Source organism: Pinus tabuliformis, chromosome 1_2, assembly GCF_031772625.1.
Source record: "Pinus tabuliformis cultivar Carrire ecotype Pingquan chromosome 1_2, CPIR1, whole genome shotgun sequence".
Taxonomy (NCBI): domain Eukaryota; kingdom Viridiplantae; phylum Streptophyta; class Pinopsida; order Pinales; family Pinaceae; genus Pinus; species Pinus tabuliformis.
The window spans coordinates 564,621,619-564,637,381 of NC_142298.1; the positions used below are offsets into that span (position 1 = coordinate 564,621,619).

General features: G+C 38.2%; 1 pseudogene; it reads left to right on the top strand.

The window, feature by feature from the left end:
- The first annotated feature begins 414 nt into the window (after positions 1–414).
- Positions 415–1,520, top strand: LOC149206858 (DNA mismatch repair protein PMS1 pseudogene; annotated as a pseudogene).
- The last annotated feature ends 14,243 nt before the right edge of the window (positions 1,521–15,763 follow it).

A 15,763-nucleotide genomic window follows, 5' to 3' on the forward strand; every position in this document is an offset into this window, starting at 1 on the left:
GGAGAGTTTGACAAGAAGAGATTACACTGCACATGATTGACCTACCTCATCAGGGTAGAGTGAGAACCCACCCTTATTTAAAACAATCTTGCAGACTATAGAAGCTAGCCAACAATATCTACGGTTGATGTAAATATTAATTCTTTGAAGTCACAAGAAACTTCAAATCTGGCCAAATTGCTGATCTTATAATTATTGGATTGTTTATATGAAGTTCTCATTGATAGAATTGTCCATAATATCTGCATTTTCAATAGACTTTTCAGACAATGTAAAGTATAAAACTAAAGTGTTGTTTTGCATTGGACTTTAAAGTGCGGATTTTTAATTTATAAGATGCATTGAGTACAAGTCCCGATACTCATGCAGGTTAATGTTATGTGAAAAATTGATTGGATCATTTTATGTCTGAGGATGGGTGGAAGGGCAGATTCAACAACCATCAAACCTATCAATAAAGCATATGTGCATAGAATATGTTCTGGACAAGTTATTCTAGACCTTTCAAGTGCTGTTATGGAACTTGTAGAAAATAGCTTGGATGCAGGAGCAAGCAACATTGAGGTTAAACTAAAAGATTATGGAGGAGAATCCTTTGAGGTTGGAGATAATGGTTGTGGTATTTCACCTGACAATTATCAGAGTGTGACTCTCAAGTATCATACTTCCAAGATTTCAAATTTTTCTGACCTGCAATCATTGACTTCCTTTGGATTCTGAGGAGAGGCACTAAGTTCACTTTGTGCTTTGGGAGATGTGACCATTGTAACTAGAACAAGGCATGAAACTGTTGGTACGCAATTGACATTTGACCATTCAGGTTTGATTTCTTCCCAGAAAAGTATGGCACGTCAGATTGGTACTACTGTTACAGTGACAAAATTGTTTTCATCTTTGCCTGTAAGGTATAAGGAGTTCAGTCGAAATATTCGCCGAGAATATGGCCGACTTCTGTCCCTATTACATGCTTATGCTCTTATTTCCAAAGGTGTCCGATTTTTCTGCACTAATGTGACAGGAAAAAATGCCAAGAATGTGGTTTTAAGAACACAGGGAAGTGGTTCCATTAAGGATAATATAGTAACAGTGTTTGGTACCAAGACACATGTTTAGACCCTTTAGACATATGTGTCTCAGATGGATGCTATCTTGAAGGATTTTTTTCTAAGCCCGCATCTGGAAGTGGAAGGGCTTCAGGAGATCGACAGTTTATCTATGTGAATGGCTGCCTTGTGGACATGCCAAAAGTGATGAAACTTTTGAATGAGCTATACAAATCTTATAACTCTCGGCAATATCCTATGGTCATCTTAAATTTCATCCTTCCCTCTATAACATATGATGTGAATGTAACTCCAGACAAAAGAAAGATATTTCTTCATGATGAAGGTCTTATTATGTCTACTCTAAGAGAGTCCTTAGAAAAATATTATGCTCCTAATAAATATACTTATGCTATAAATAACTTTGAAAGTGACTCGCAGTTGAGGCACACATGCAACCCATTGTTATCATCATAGAATGCAGAAACAAAGGAACCTTCTTTTGTGGAGGATTGTGAGATGATTGAAAATGTAAATGATAAAGGTAAATCCAAATTTGGAAGAAATAGGCCAAATGTTTACAATGAAAAGCTGCTTTAGGAGTCCTCCGTAAAGAAGCAATGATGTGGGAAAGGTAGAACTGACAGCTCCAACAACAAAATTCTTGACATCTCCAGATATTCTTCTAAGTTTTGATGGAATTCATATTTCTAATGATGGAATTGTTCCTTTCCGGCATGGTGAGTGCATAGGTTTTAGCTACCTTGTTTCAAAGAAGTACACAGGAGAGCATGCCAGAGTCAAAATTCTACGTGATTCTGAGTATCATGAATTTGATATCGAGCTTTCTACTCACAAATGCCTAGTTCCTGCACATATAAAGGGGAAGCCTCCATCTTATTACATCATAGCTAGATTTGTATTTTCAGCTCTGTCTGTGCCATACCTTCGTTCTGAATATGGAAAGGATTATGACTATGACGCTCCAGTAAAACTGTTGGACAAGCTACTGCATTCTATGGCACGAACAAAAGATGAACGGTTGGTGGTGATTTCTCGGTCCTGGTTGCAGATATAAATATTGGTTGTGAGGATATTGTAAATACACAGGTCCTGGCTTCCAATGGAGTGCATGTAAAAATCTCAGGCATCTTGCAGACATGGTGGAAAACTGTGAGGATGACTTTCTGAGATATGACCTGGAGTATCAATAGATTGTTGTTTTGGCAACAAAAAAAATCGAAGGAAGCAACTCCTGATATTCTTGCAACACATTGCATACCTTCAGCTATATCTGATGATTTGAAAACATGAATCAGTTTTCCAGAGGTGACATTCCTTACATTCTGATCTGATTATTCAGATGAATATTGTTTACTACTTCGACGACATGATAGGAAAGATGCTAGGTTGGGGATATCAAGAGGGTACTACTCGCTTTGGTTTTGGCTATGAAATTCGATAAAGTAACCGGCTTCAAGGTCCAGATTTTGAACCTAAGCTCTGATACCATGTGTAAGGTCCCCTCCTAGGGTCCTCTACCAGATATATATTCTCTAATTTTATATGAAATAAAAGGGCAATATTTTATTTATGACAACACATTTAAACGATGATAATTTACCATTTAAAATCTAATTCCTACAATTTAAATTGTGAATATTTCATTTCAATCACTTACATGAGAACCTATGCATAGAGGAATACCTGTACCGAAAACTCGGTGGAGATGCCCTTGAGCTGCTGCTCTTACTGGAACGCTCCTCTTGACTACCGAATTGATTTATCTCCCAGCCAACTAGGAAGTAATTCCTAGTCGAGGAAACTTCCACAGGTTCCCTAGCCCTCCGAGCCCAAGTCCAACCAGATGTAGTGTGTCCAAGATAAAAAAAATACTCCCCTTCTCTTTCTCTAACAATTCCTCCAAAACCACAGCCAAACCAAAACCAAAAGCAAGACCAAGCATCCCTTCTTCCTTCCCTCATCCTCCTCCTTTATGCTCCCCCTTCTCCTCTCCACTTCAACCACCTCTCATTAATGTCATAACTACTCCCTCATCCTTACATTTGACTTCTCTTCTCCCAAGTAAACATGAGAGGACATTTGGGGATGTAATATGAATATAAATTTAGGTTATTAATTGGAGAGGACCATGTCTTCTCCCAAGTAAATATTTTGGGGATGAGAGATGAATATATAAATTGGTAATTAATTGGAGAGGACCATGTCTTCTCCCATGTAAATATTTTGGGGATGAGAGATGAATATATAAATTGGTAATTAATTAGAGAGGACCATGTCTTATCCCAAGTAAATATGAGAGGACATTTTGGGGATGTGATATGAATATAAAATTGGGTAATTAATTGGAGAGGACCATGTCTTCTCCCAAGTAAATATTTTGGGGATGAGAGATGAATATATAAATTGGTAATTAATTGGAGAGGACCATGTCTTCTCCCAAGTAAATATGAGAGGACATTTTGGGGATATGGATATTTAAATTGGAATAATGGAAGGAGACCATATCCTATTCAAGATTAAATTTGGGAAGACAAGTTGGGAATTGAATAATAACAATAATAAATTTTATATCAATAAATAAAATTTACAGTTTCCCAAATGAAGGTATTCACCAATATTTCTTGATAATTATAAGTAAATATTTTCAGGTAATTTAAACATTAATAAAATTTGCATGATAAGATTAAGCGGGGCATTACACAAAGTAAATGTATCACTGTGTGATTGACAACCTTTATTTGTTCGTCGGTCTGCGGATGAAATGTCATGCTCCTCTTCAACTTGGTGTCCATCATTCTCCACAAACTTGTCCAAAACTCTCTAAGAACAAAAGAGACTCGATCAGACACAATGGATGTGGGAAGCCCAAAGTGGACCCATACAAATTGGAAGAAGAGATGAGCAGTGTGCTCTGCAGTGACCTGCTTTTTACAAGGAATTAAGACACATTTTTCTAAATCGATCTATAATGACATAAAAATAGTCATGACCTCTCCTAGACAAAGGAAAACCACCTACAAAATCCATTGACACACTTTCCCATGGACGACTCGGAACAAGGAGTGGTTTGTAGAGCCCCAATTTTCTATTAGTGGGCTTGCTAACTAAATGCAACACACATCCCTTTACATATAAAGTCACAATATTTTCATGTGGGTCCAGTAAGACAACCTTTACAAATGACACAAAGTTTTCCCTACACCAAAATGACTTGAAACAAGAGAGGTATGTGCCTCTCTAATTACATGTATTCTATCATTGGTGGGGATGCACAACTTTCCAATGTGGTACAAGAACTTTCCTTGCAAATGGTAATTATCCACCCATGATCCATGAGTCAGATTTGCATAGATATCTTTAAAATCATTATCATCAACATACTATTTAGCATAACTTTCAAAAGATAAAGAAGTTGTTTGAAAAACTATAGACACAGAAATAAGAGGGCGAAAAAACATATCTGCCACTTTGTTGTTGGTGCCCTTATTCTATTTTATTACCAAGTGAAACTACTGGAGGAATCCCATCCATTTGAAATGACGTGCTTGTTGAAGCTTGATTTGCTACTGGAGGTACTGCAAGGGTTGGTGATCTGTGTGAATGATGGTCTCCTTGCCAATCAAATAGTGCTTCCACTTCTTCACGCTTTGAACCAAGGAATACAACTCCTTGTCATAGGTGGGATAGTTCACAACAACTTGGGAGAATGTCTCTGAATGGTAATATACAAGTTTCCTTTGTTGCATCAATACTGCTCCCATGGCGTATCCTCTGGCATTTGTCTCGATCTAAAAAGATTGTTGGAGGTCATGTAAGGCCAAAAATGATGCAGTACTTATCTTCTCTTTCAATGTATCAAAGGCTTTCAACTATTTTCCTCCCCACTGAAAGGTTTGCTTCACACTTTTCAATGCATGTAAGGGGGATGCAATGATGGAGAAGTTGGCAATGAACCTTCTCCAGTATTGTAATGCACCCAAAAAGCTACAAACCTCTGTAACATTGGTGGGCTTAGGCCACTTTACAATCACATCAATTTTAGAAGGATCTATTTTTAATTGTCCACCTCTGAAAATGTGACCCAAGTAAACCAAAGAGATCTTTCCAAATTCACATTATGACCTTTTGACACACATTTTTTTTTGCAAAACATCAAGCATCATTTTAACATGACTCATGTGATATTCCCATGTCCTACTGAAAACAAGAATTTCATCAAGATACAAAAATACAAAACCATCAAGAAAAGGTATGAAAATATCATTCATCACCCTGATGAATGTGGCCGGAGCATTTCATAGTATGAATGGAATCACCAACCATTCAAACAACCCCTATTTTTTCTTGAATGCAGTCTTCCATACATTCTAATCTGCAATCCTGACTTGATGATAGCCACTGCGCAACTCTAGTTTTGTGAAATAGACAACATTTTTCAATTGATCTAATAAATCATCAATGTGAGGGAGAAGGTATTGATTCTTCATTGTTATTTTGTTGAGTTCTTTGTAGTCCATGCACATCCTCCATGTACCATACTTCTTTGGCACCAACACAATAGGTGAGCCACATGGAGAAGAACTTGGCCTTATGCCCCCTTGGTTCAACAATTCCCGTGCCTGCTTCTTTATCTCCTCCATCTCAATGGTTTAAAACGTATACATACCAATGTTGGGTAAAGGAGCATCTTGTTTCAAGTGAATCTCATGTTGGATCTCACGCTTTGAAGGAAACCCACTTGGTTCCTAAAAAATCCCATTATCGTTAGAAACAATTTGATACAATTCATTTTTATAAGTGGTATCACAACCTTGGAAAGCTTCAGATGTCTCTGCATCTTTTTCTATCACATCCATGAGCATGCACCCTTTGCTAGAATTGATCAATCTCTTAATCTGACGTGTACTTACAAGATTAGCACTAATTTTGGCACAATGACCTCTAACAATGTATTCCACCTCATCTTTCGTGAGATGATACTTGTTTTCATGGCGAAAGAAAACTTATTTCTTGTCATACAAATATGGACTCCCAATACAATATCACAAATATCCAAGGGTACAACATCAAGATCAAACTCATCTACTAGTTTGGATGAAATAAAAAATATAGCTCTACAGTGCTTGGTTACATGTAATTTGGCTTTATCACATACCCAACCAAGATGGTAGGGTTTCGGATGAGGCTTGGCCTCTAATCCTAACTTCTTAACTAAGGATTCTGAAATCAAATTTGATTGTGAGCCTAGATCAAACAAGGTTTCCATTGTAGTATGTTTCATTATGACTCTAATGTGGAACAATTCAATACTCTTTCATTCATTAACAAGAGATTCATTTGAAGAAATTGTACTTGCATGTAATTCAGAATTTTCATTAGCATGAGGAGAAAGAGTACCTTGTATGCCCATTTCTATGATCAGTGTCTCCTCACCGGAATTAGATCCAAGGTCTTGTTGTGCGGTTGCCACCATCTTTTTCTTGTTCTTCCCACCAAATATCTTTGGTTTCAACTCTGGATGCAACTTCCAATAGTGTTCATCATCATGGCCTTCCTTCTTGCAATGTGTGCAAGATGGCTTTTCTCCTTCCTCCTTCTTGGTTGTAGCTGCCTTCTTGTCCTTTCCCTTGCATTTTCCTTTGAACTTTCCATTATGAGGTTTGAAAGATGATTTATTTGGTTTCTCTTCTTTATCATTCTTGCCCCGCTTTCAAGGTGAATGGCCTTTACACTAGCCACATCAATAGTAGTAGGCTCAAATAACAATAAAGAATGCTTGATGTAACTATGTAAAGAACCAATATACTTTGTTACAATTTCAGGTGAATCAAATGAAATGCCCAAATTCAAAGCTTGTTTTCTAAACTCTTCTATGAAGCTTTGTACATTTTGACCCTTTCCTTGTCTCAAATATTTCCATTCCATTAAAGTCTTTTGTCGATAACCCAAAGGATAAAACTAATATTTTAATGTAGAAACAAAATTGGACCAAGAAGAAAGGAGATTACCCAAGTTTTTGTTGCCTTTTTGCAACTTTCTCTCCCACCAGATGAGATCAATGCCATTCAGCGAAAGAGATTCTAATTGGATCTTGGCCTCATCTTCCTTGATTTGCTGAATTTCGCAATAAACCTTGACCTGTCTAATCTAATTGTTTAGTTTCTCTGCATTACATTCTCCATTATATGTGGGCAAATAAAATTTTACATTTAGCTTAAAAATGGATTTTTAGTTGTATTCATATGATGTATGTTAGAGTGATGAGAAGAAGAAGAAGAAGAAGAAGAAGAAGAAGAAGAAGAAGAACTGTCACTAGAGGATGGAGAGGTAGGTTCAAGAGGCTCTTTTCTTCCACCTTCATGATTTACCGACGCATGTTCATCTAGTTATTTCTTCTTGGGCTTGATTGTCTTGTCATATTAAGCAAACAACTTGTCAACTTTCTCTGCCACGATTCACTCATGCAACTCGCATCATGAGGACATGCTGTTGTACCAAAATTGATCCAGATATTTCACTTCAAGGATGCATACAAAATTGCATATAAAATATCATGTCACCAAGTAACTTAAACACATGAAAAAGAAGCGGAAATCATAAAGTAACCATGAGATCAAAGGCAAAACATGATTTGATTACAAAGTTCACCCAATGTGGACTATGTCTTCAAGCCCTACTCAAAGTGGGGAGGCCTCTTTCATTAAATGGAAGCAAAAATGAATTATAATCAATTTTACATAAAGGATTTGTATACCTCCAATTTATGTCATGGATGAAAAATGAAAAGCTCAGATGCAGAAACAAACATCACCATTGGATTCGTGGCATGAAATTGTGTCGAACGACTATAAAATTGATCATATTCTAAGCAGGTGACCTCTAGAGCTCCAAAGAATATTTAGATTCCCTCAAGATTCCCTACAAAAATATTCTCCCAAGATTCCCTAGGAATATTTCTCGAATGCCATGCCCGCCTAGGCGTGGTTCTGGCCTAGGCACTCTTGGTTCCACTTACAAATTGTTTTGTTGCTATCCCAGTATCACCACGCCTCCCCTAGTCGAATGGAAAAGTGAGGTTTTTATATGTTGTGGTGGGCGGAGTTTTCAATGGATGGGTCATTGGTCCATTGGTGGCAGAGGAAAATACGATGGGGACAGACTGGGTTCAAAACCTTTTGTACTCCATATGTAACTTGTGTTTGTTTTTAATTAACGACATTATTTTTAAAATGGTTGGTGGCTTTTTAAATATGGGGTCGTCCATTCGCAGGCTGACCTACATGGGTTGGGCAGGTTCAAACCCTGCCAGCCTCCTCCATCTGTCACACTGTAAGGTTGGGCAGGCCGGGTCTCTGTTGGCCCAACCCGTAATATAAATAATTTTGTTGGGGGGCGGGGAGGGGGGGCGGTGATGGCCCGTAACCCCAATTATTATTATTATTATTTTATGATAATAATAGAAAAAATCCAGTGGTGGTTTTTAAGGGTCAATGGGAAAATTAAAGAGGCGGCAAATTCACCTGTTATGAACGTTGGATTCCGTGCATCATCCCTTTGCCAAATTGTTGCCTCGTTAGTGACTGCCACTTGGCCTAGTTTGACCAGAACGTGGATCGACTATATCTTGAGCATACGAACTCGTATTTGAGTTTCGTTCACACTGTTGGAATCAGGATGAAGAGAACTATGATTTTATCTTTGTTTCACTTCAATCTGATGACTTTGTTTTTTGATTTTTTTAGGGCCACTTATATTTATGGAGCCACATGGATCAATGTGTAATCCAAAGTAAATGCTTTGCAATATTTATTTAATACTTGAATCAATTGGTTTCCTCAGATGCTTCCAATGCAGAAGTGATATTCAAAGTTTTCCCTTGTTCAAGTTCAACAAATTTGCTATTTGAATTAGCCATTGAGTTTACAGGAAACATTGTCTAAAATAAAATTTATAAAGAAATTGTTGTTTGAAATAAAGATTGTACATTACTGAAAAAAATTGTTTTGAACAAATGATTTGTAGCCATATACCGAGTTGATTTTAATTTTTTCACAATATCTGGATTATAAATGAAATAATTTAACAAATTTTCATTTGTTGTGTCCTTGATGTCAATAGTTTGGTTAATGATAAATATAGATTGAATTACTTCTTCCTCTAAATCTATTTATTCATGCCATGATAATTGTTGTAATTCATTTAGTGATATAATGTAATTTTTTCACTTTCACTTCCTTTTGAAATTTCCATTTTTCTTGACCTACAACTAGTGAATGCGTCAGTTGTAGCTAGCCATGGTCTTCTGAGGATGAAGGGTTGTCTGCACAAATTAGATTTAGGTTGTAGAACTAAAAATTATAACAGATATTTCCAAGAATATAAGGAGACTATTAGATCTTCAATTACTCCTTTAGGTTTTATTCTTGATCTATCCTCTAATTCAATACTTATAGGTGTTGGTTAAAGATGTGTAAAGTTGAACATTGCATTCTATCCATCATCATCACATTAATAGTTTCACCTAAGTCAATTAATGTATTTGGAATTGAAATATTGTTGATAATAATTTCTACCATAGGTATTCCAAGATCAAAATATTTTTCAGTTTCAATTGTTTTTCACATTAAGCTAGCCAAGTTCTTAATGACATGAATTGTAGTGAAATCTTTCATTCTTTTACCAAATTTCTTAAAACATAATTCCTTAGTTGTTTTTTCATAAAATGGTATTTCCTTAATAGCTTGTAATAAAGGAATTTTGACAAAAATATTTTCCAATTGATTTAAGAAATCATGCTCAAGAGGGATCACTAACTTTTCCAAAATCAAGAGTCTATGGAAAAGGAGGTGATTTAGTTGCTAGTGATTGATCCTGTTGAGATTCTTTGTTTTTGTGTGACTCATTTGTGCCAATTTTGTTACGATTTTTCTTTATTTTTTCTTCTTGCTCTTATATGATTTTGGGAGATTCCTTTTGTAAAATTTACCTGATCATAAGTAGAATTTTTCAATAGAGAATTGCATAAGTGGGAAGTGTTCCTTCCTTAATATTGTAAATAGGTTGTTCCACTTTAATATTAGGGTTCTCCATTGGATGGGTTGTTAGCTATGTAGGTATAGGTTGAGGTTGATTAGATGGTAGTTGAAGCTGCTAAAGTTGGGTTATTTGTGGTGCAATAAATTGTTGTTGAACATAAGGATTTATGACTATAGGAATTGCTAAAAAGGAGGAGGTTTTTGTTTGTATGGCTATTGACGGTATGATGTTTAATAAGGATATTAAATATTGTAGGAATATTAGTTTCCATAGGATTATTCTCACCAACCCTAGTGATAAGATTGGTTTGGAAATTGCTGAGAAAGCCATGCTTACCATAACATAGGAGTATTCCATGTATTTTGCATAGGATATTAAGAATATTGAGGAAATCGTTGGGGGTCCTAAGACATATTTAGTTTGAGGCTTCCAAGGCCTTCTTGGTGGTTCAACATGTTAGTGTCGGTCTTGTGCCCTCCATTAGTGATCAATAGCTCTTTGCATATGCATAGGTAGGTGTCTCATTAGTGTCAGTTTTGCATCCCGCTAGGCATGCCATAAAACTGAATGGAGGGCTGGTCTTTGTTCCCTTCTTGGCTTTGCTGGATCAGGTCATACCACAATGAAATTGAGTCATGTTTGTTTTTATTTTTGTCTTGAGGTCCCAGGTCTTAGGTCTAGGGTTTTGAGTCAAAATCACTGCCAGGTCCTGAGTTCAAATTCAGTGAGTGCCCAGCAAGCCAGAAGGAGGTATGTACATATGTTTCATTGTTATTTTCATCAGCTACAGGTCATTTAATGCCTTGGATTTAAAAACCCTGTTTTTAAGTTCAAGGCCATGAGAAATTTGTAAAAATAAAGAAATTTTCAAAAGTTTTCAAAAGTGCCGGCAACAAACCTGGTTCCTTTGCCACAGCCCATCAGATGGTCAACCTGCAAAAAGAATGAAGTCAAATGCCTCAAAGAGCTAATTTCAGGACAAAATGAACTCCAAAACAGTGTTAAAAGAGAATGCAAAATGAAAACATTATAAAGTGGGTTTCTAAAGTCAAATTTTTTTAAAACGACCCTATAAAGGTAGATTCCCTCCTTGCAAAGTTTCATTGTGCATTTGAGAGCGAAAAATTACAAGCAAGAGGCAAAGAGGGCGAATTTGGGCGATTTCCAGCAAATTCCAGGCTTTGGAGGGTGCGCGACCACTCCATCCAATTTTCGCAGTGTATTTTTGGTCGCGCGCGACCACTCCAAGGAGGGGCGCGACCACTCGTTCCGCCTTCACAAAAACTCACCCAAACTTCAATTTTCTCTCAAATTCGCTCGTGGATTCTACAAGGTATGCCTCCTTTATCAAGTTTTGAATTGTGTCATGGATCAAAAGGAGGGTTATGGTCATAAATATCATGCAAGAAATTAATGAAAAATAGGTTAAGTGACTTGATGTCTTTGCAAGCTTATGTTAGGTTGTATTGTTTGTTTTTCAAGGTAATTTTTCCTTTATTCCCTTCCATTATTTTCCCATTATAAATTCACATGTGTTAGAGTGTCATTTTCATTAATCTCATTTGCAAAGAAGCGCTAAAACCCTACCCCAAATTCCATGAAACCCTAACCCCTCCTAAACCCTATTTCAAACCCTAGTTTTCTACCATGCATCATGCTCAAACCCTACACTATTACACACAGCAAATTATATATGTAAATTGCACAGCAAAAGAATGAAAACAAATATAGTAAAAAGAAAAGAAAATGATGACAAGGCATGCTTATAATCACACAAAAACAGAGTAAAAAATATAACTTGCATAGCCTTATAAAAAACAAAAGAAAAATGTCATCTTGCTGTAAATATCAAAGGTTAGAAGCTATGTGAAAATCATGACAAAGTTTATCAAATGTACCAGCTGCTAGCTATCAAAAAGGAGCAGTTTTGCTGTGCTAGGGTTTGTGCATTAACATGGTATCATCTCCCTTTCCCTAGACTCTGTTTTCCTACCTATTCCCCTCATGAAAAACCCAATTCAATTGCCTATCCCTTCTTCAAACTCCCTATGCAATTGAATCTCCTTCCCTATTGTCAAAACATGCAATGAAACCTTAATTCACTCATGACAAATGCAATTATGAAGCTGCCAACACTATTGAAAGACTGCTGTTGTGAAAATTGGTTGGCAGACTTTATTAATGGGTTTCATTACTCCCTAACCCTAATTCCCTATATCCCCTCATTCCCCTAATTCCCTTGATACAATCCCTCTCCCTTCCATTGCAAAATAATCACAGCAACCCTTCTCTTCCTCTTGTAATCAAATACCCAAAACCCCTGTTTTCCATTAGCATCAAATGGCCATTTTTACATGTGAAAAAACAGAGTATGCTTATGAAAGGCATTAAAAGACAAAATAAGCAAAGGAGCAGCCTGTTACTTGTACATCATTGATGCTACCCTATTCCCCTGTGCCCATGCCATTATTTCCTCCATGATGGAGATTTTTATTGTCCTTTCCCTTGGTGCTCAAAATACAAATTTTCCCTAATAAAGTATTAATTTGCAAATGATGAGAGATAGAATGACATGTTTAATATTGTGTGATTGTTTCCTTCGAAATTCCCTGTTGTTTATATATATATTTTCCCTTTCCTTATGTAAATTCCCTCCCGTAACATTTCCCTCATGATTTTTCCCCTTGAAAACAGCATACTTCACAGCATTTTGCAGGCGGGGCAGCAGTCATCTTGACTTATTTATTCCACCTTGCTCAATAACACCATGTCAACCACTGAGACTAATGAGCAAGGTGATGACCGATCTTCATCCACTGAGATTGAGACACAACGGAGGCCTCGCAAAGGAGGTAAGGGTGGTCATCACAAGAGGGAAGAGCCCACATCATTGGCAGAGTTGCAGGCTTGCCCATTGGCAGTGGCTTGTTTTCAGCACATGGCTTGCTATCAGTTTTGCGAGAGGCTGTCACAGATTCAGCATCATAGAGAGCTGGCCCGGCTATTTGTCCTACACCTTCATGACGGGCAGGTCACCCTTGCAGGGGTGAATTTTGTGCTTTCTCCAGAGGCCATCTCACAGGCTACCGGGATACCCAATGTGGGTGAGGTGTGGCCAAAGCGCAAGTGGCTGGATTTTGTTTACTTTGAGCCATATGTCAGGCCAACATACATACACAACTTGTCAGGGAACTTTCCTTTCAGATTCCTCCGAGAGGAGTATGCTCCTATCATGCGGCTTATCATGCACTATTTCACATGCGAGGGGAGATTCTCACGGGTATTTGCTTGTCACATCCGCATGCTGATGCACTTCACCAGGGTGAGGATGATGAACATCCCGGCTTATCTCTTTCATGACATTCAGAGGGTGGTATCTATGTTTCAGAGGCAGTCCCCAGCTCAGCAGCTCAGGAGCTTGTGTCATCATGGTCTCATCCAGCTGGTTGTCTCCCATCAGTTGAGTCAGCAGGGCATTTCTTGGGCAGATTTTATCTCCCGTGAGTTCTTCACACAGCCACAGCCACAGCCAGAGCCAGAGGTCATTCATGAGGTGGGAGGTCCATCACACCAGCCCGAGATTATTGTTCCGAGACATGTGGCTTCTTCACCTCGGGTCACCTATCAGAGAGGTCCTAGGACCTTATTTGCAGCAGCTCGACGAGTATTTTCTCCACAGCAGGTGGAAGGGGTCTCGTCATCTTCTTCAGATCAACGAGTGTTATCTCCACACCAGGTGGAAGGGGCCTCGCATTCTTCATCAACAGAGGCAGTACGGGAGGGCAAGCAGCCCATGATTGAGGATGATAGAGCTGGTGATACACATGATGATTTCATTGGTCGTGATGCCCGCTCTCCTTCTTCAGATTTTTATGAGATTATCAGGCAGAGAGAGGAGGAGAACCTCGTGTTGCAGCAAAAGCTCCAAATGGCTCAATGGACCATCACTTATCTAGAACAGTGCACCAAACAATTAGAAGAAGAAAAAGAACTTGATGAGCTATGGAGGATCCACAATGATCGAACTTTGAACCGTAGGAGGCCCGGTGACCGATTGCCTGCTGACCGGGAGTCCATGCTTATCCGTGTGAATGCACACTTGGAGAGATTTTTGGAGAAGGCAAATCGTGACAAAGAGCTTCTACGCAACATGAAAACACACTATTGGGCAAGATTTCATGTTTGCAAGGCTAAAATGAAAATTCTCCAAAGGAAGCTGTCAGAGGCCCAGAAGAAGAAGAAAAGGACAAACCCACTCTGTATCTTGGCTGAGGCATCCCTCACTCACCATGGTACTCATTAGCCTTCATCCAGCAGCAAAATCAAAAAATTTTGAGAGTTTTGGGGCATTTTGGAAATTTTTTGGAAATTTACAGGTTTTTGCCTGTGGAGTGGTCTCACCCCCCGCGCGACCACTCGTGAGGATTGCTCGGAATTGCAAAAAGTTGGCATTTTTGGAAAGGGTATGCAAAGACTAAAATTACCTATACTTTGGAGAAGCTTGATTTTGAGATTTGAGCCTCCAAAAGCTCAAAATACATCAAAATAATGACTTTTTGCCCACTTTTTGAGTTGCAGAAAGTGACCTTGGGAGAATTGACTTTTGAGGGGTCAAATCAACTCCAAATCCAGAAATTCCACTTGGGATGGAAAGTAGACAGACCAAGCTTTCCAATGAGCCATCTTGCACCTGATTTGGACCAGTGGAACCCACTCAAAAGTTGCTGCAAAGGGGCGCGACCACTCGAGCAGGGGGCGCGACCACTCGAGCTGAATTTGGCAGTTTTGACTTTTCAGGCCAGAAAACACTGTTTTCACCTTGGTTGATGATTTTTACTTGTAGATGATGGATGAATGTATAATTTTCATGGCACATTGATAGATTTTATCTCTCTTTACCCTTCTAGAAGCTTCCTTGATGTAAAAAGTGAATAATTAATGCATGGATGAGTTAGCTAAGTAATAGAGGCAAGTTGTTTGACTACCTATTATCTAGTGCTTAGTTTAGAATCAGTTCAAACTGCTCCTAGGAAGATGAGCTCGACCCCTAGAGGTGGGGAAAGGAGTTAGATGGTCTATATTATGCCTTCTCTTGCTCATTTTCATGGTTGGACTCTTGTGGGAGAAGCATTATTGTATATTATACATCTATTACTGCAATTTAAGGAAAAGGAAGGCCAGGGTTTTGCAGACATCATTGTGGATTCTTGTGGATTGTTGTGTTGATGGTGTGTTCTCTACATGTCACTGTAAGTGTGTTTATGTGTTCCATCTCTTTCTTTGCTGCTAATTGAACAGATGAAGTGATAAAGTTTGAATTCATGCATGCCATGCTCAGCTTTTAATTTTGTTCAATATCTATGTTTTCCACTGTCTAAAGAGGATTCAAAGTTGTTGTTTGCCCTCTTTAGCTCCTCCTCTATCATTCCTGATCATCCATCTCAGATTAAGGCATCAACACTCACTCCTACCTTGCCCCAAAGATTCCCCTGCAAAAACTGAGCCCAATCCTCGCACCCTGAATTGCACTCCCTCCAATTGCCACCAAAAACCCCAAAAATCTTTAAATCAACCTCCCTTATCAATTTACTAGCCTAAAATCTTTATTCCTAATTGGTCAACTTATCATATTGAAAGATCTACCGAATCTGACCCGAGAG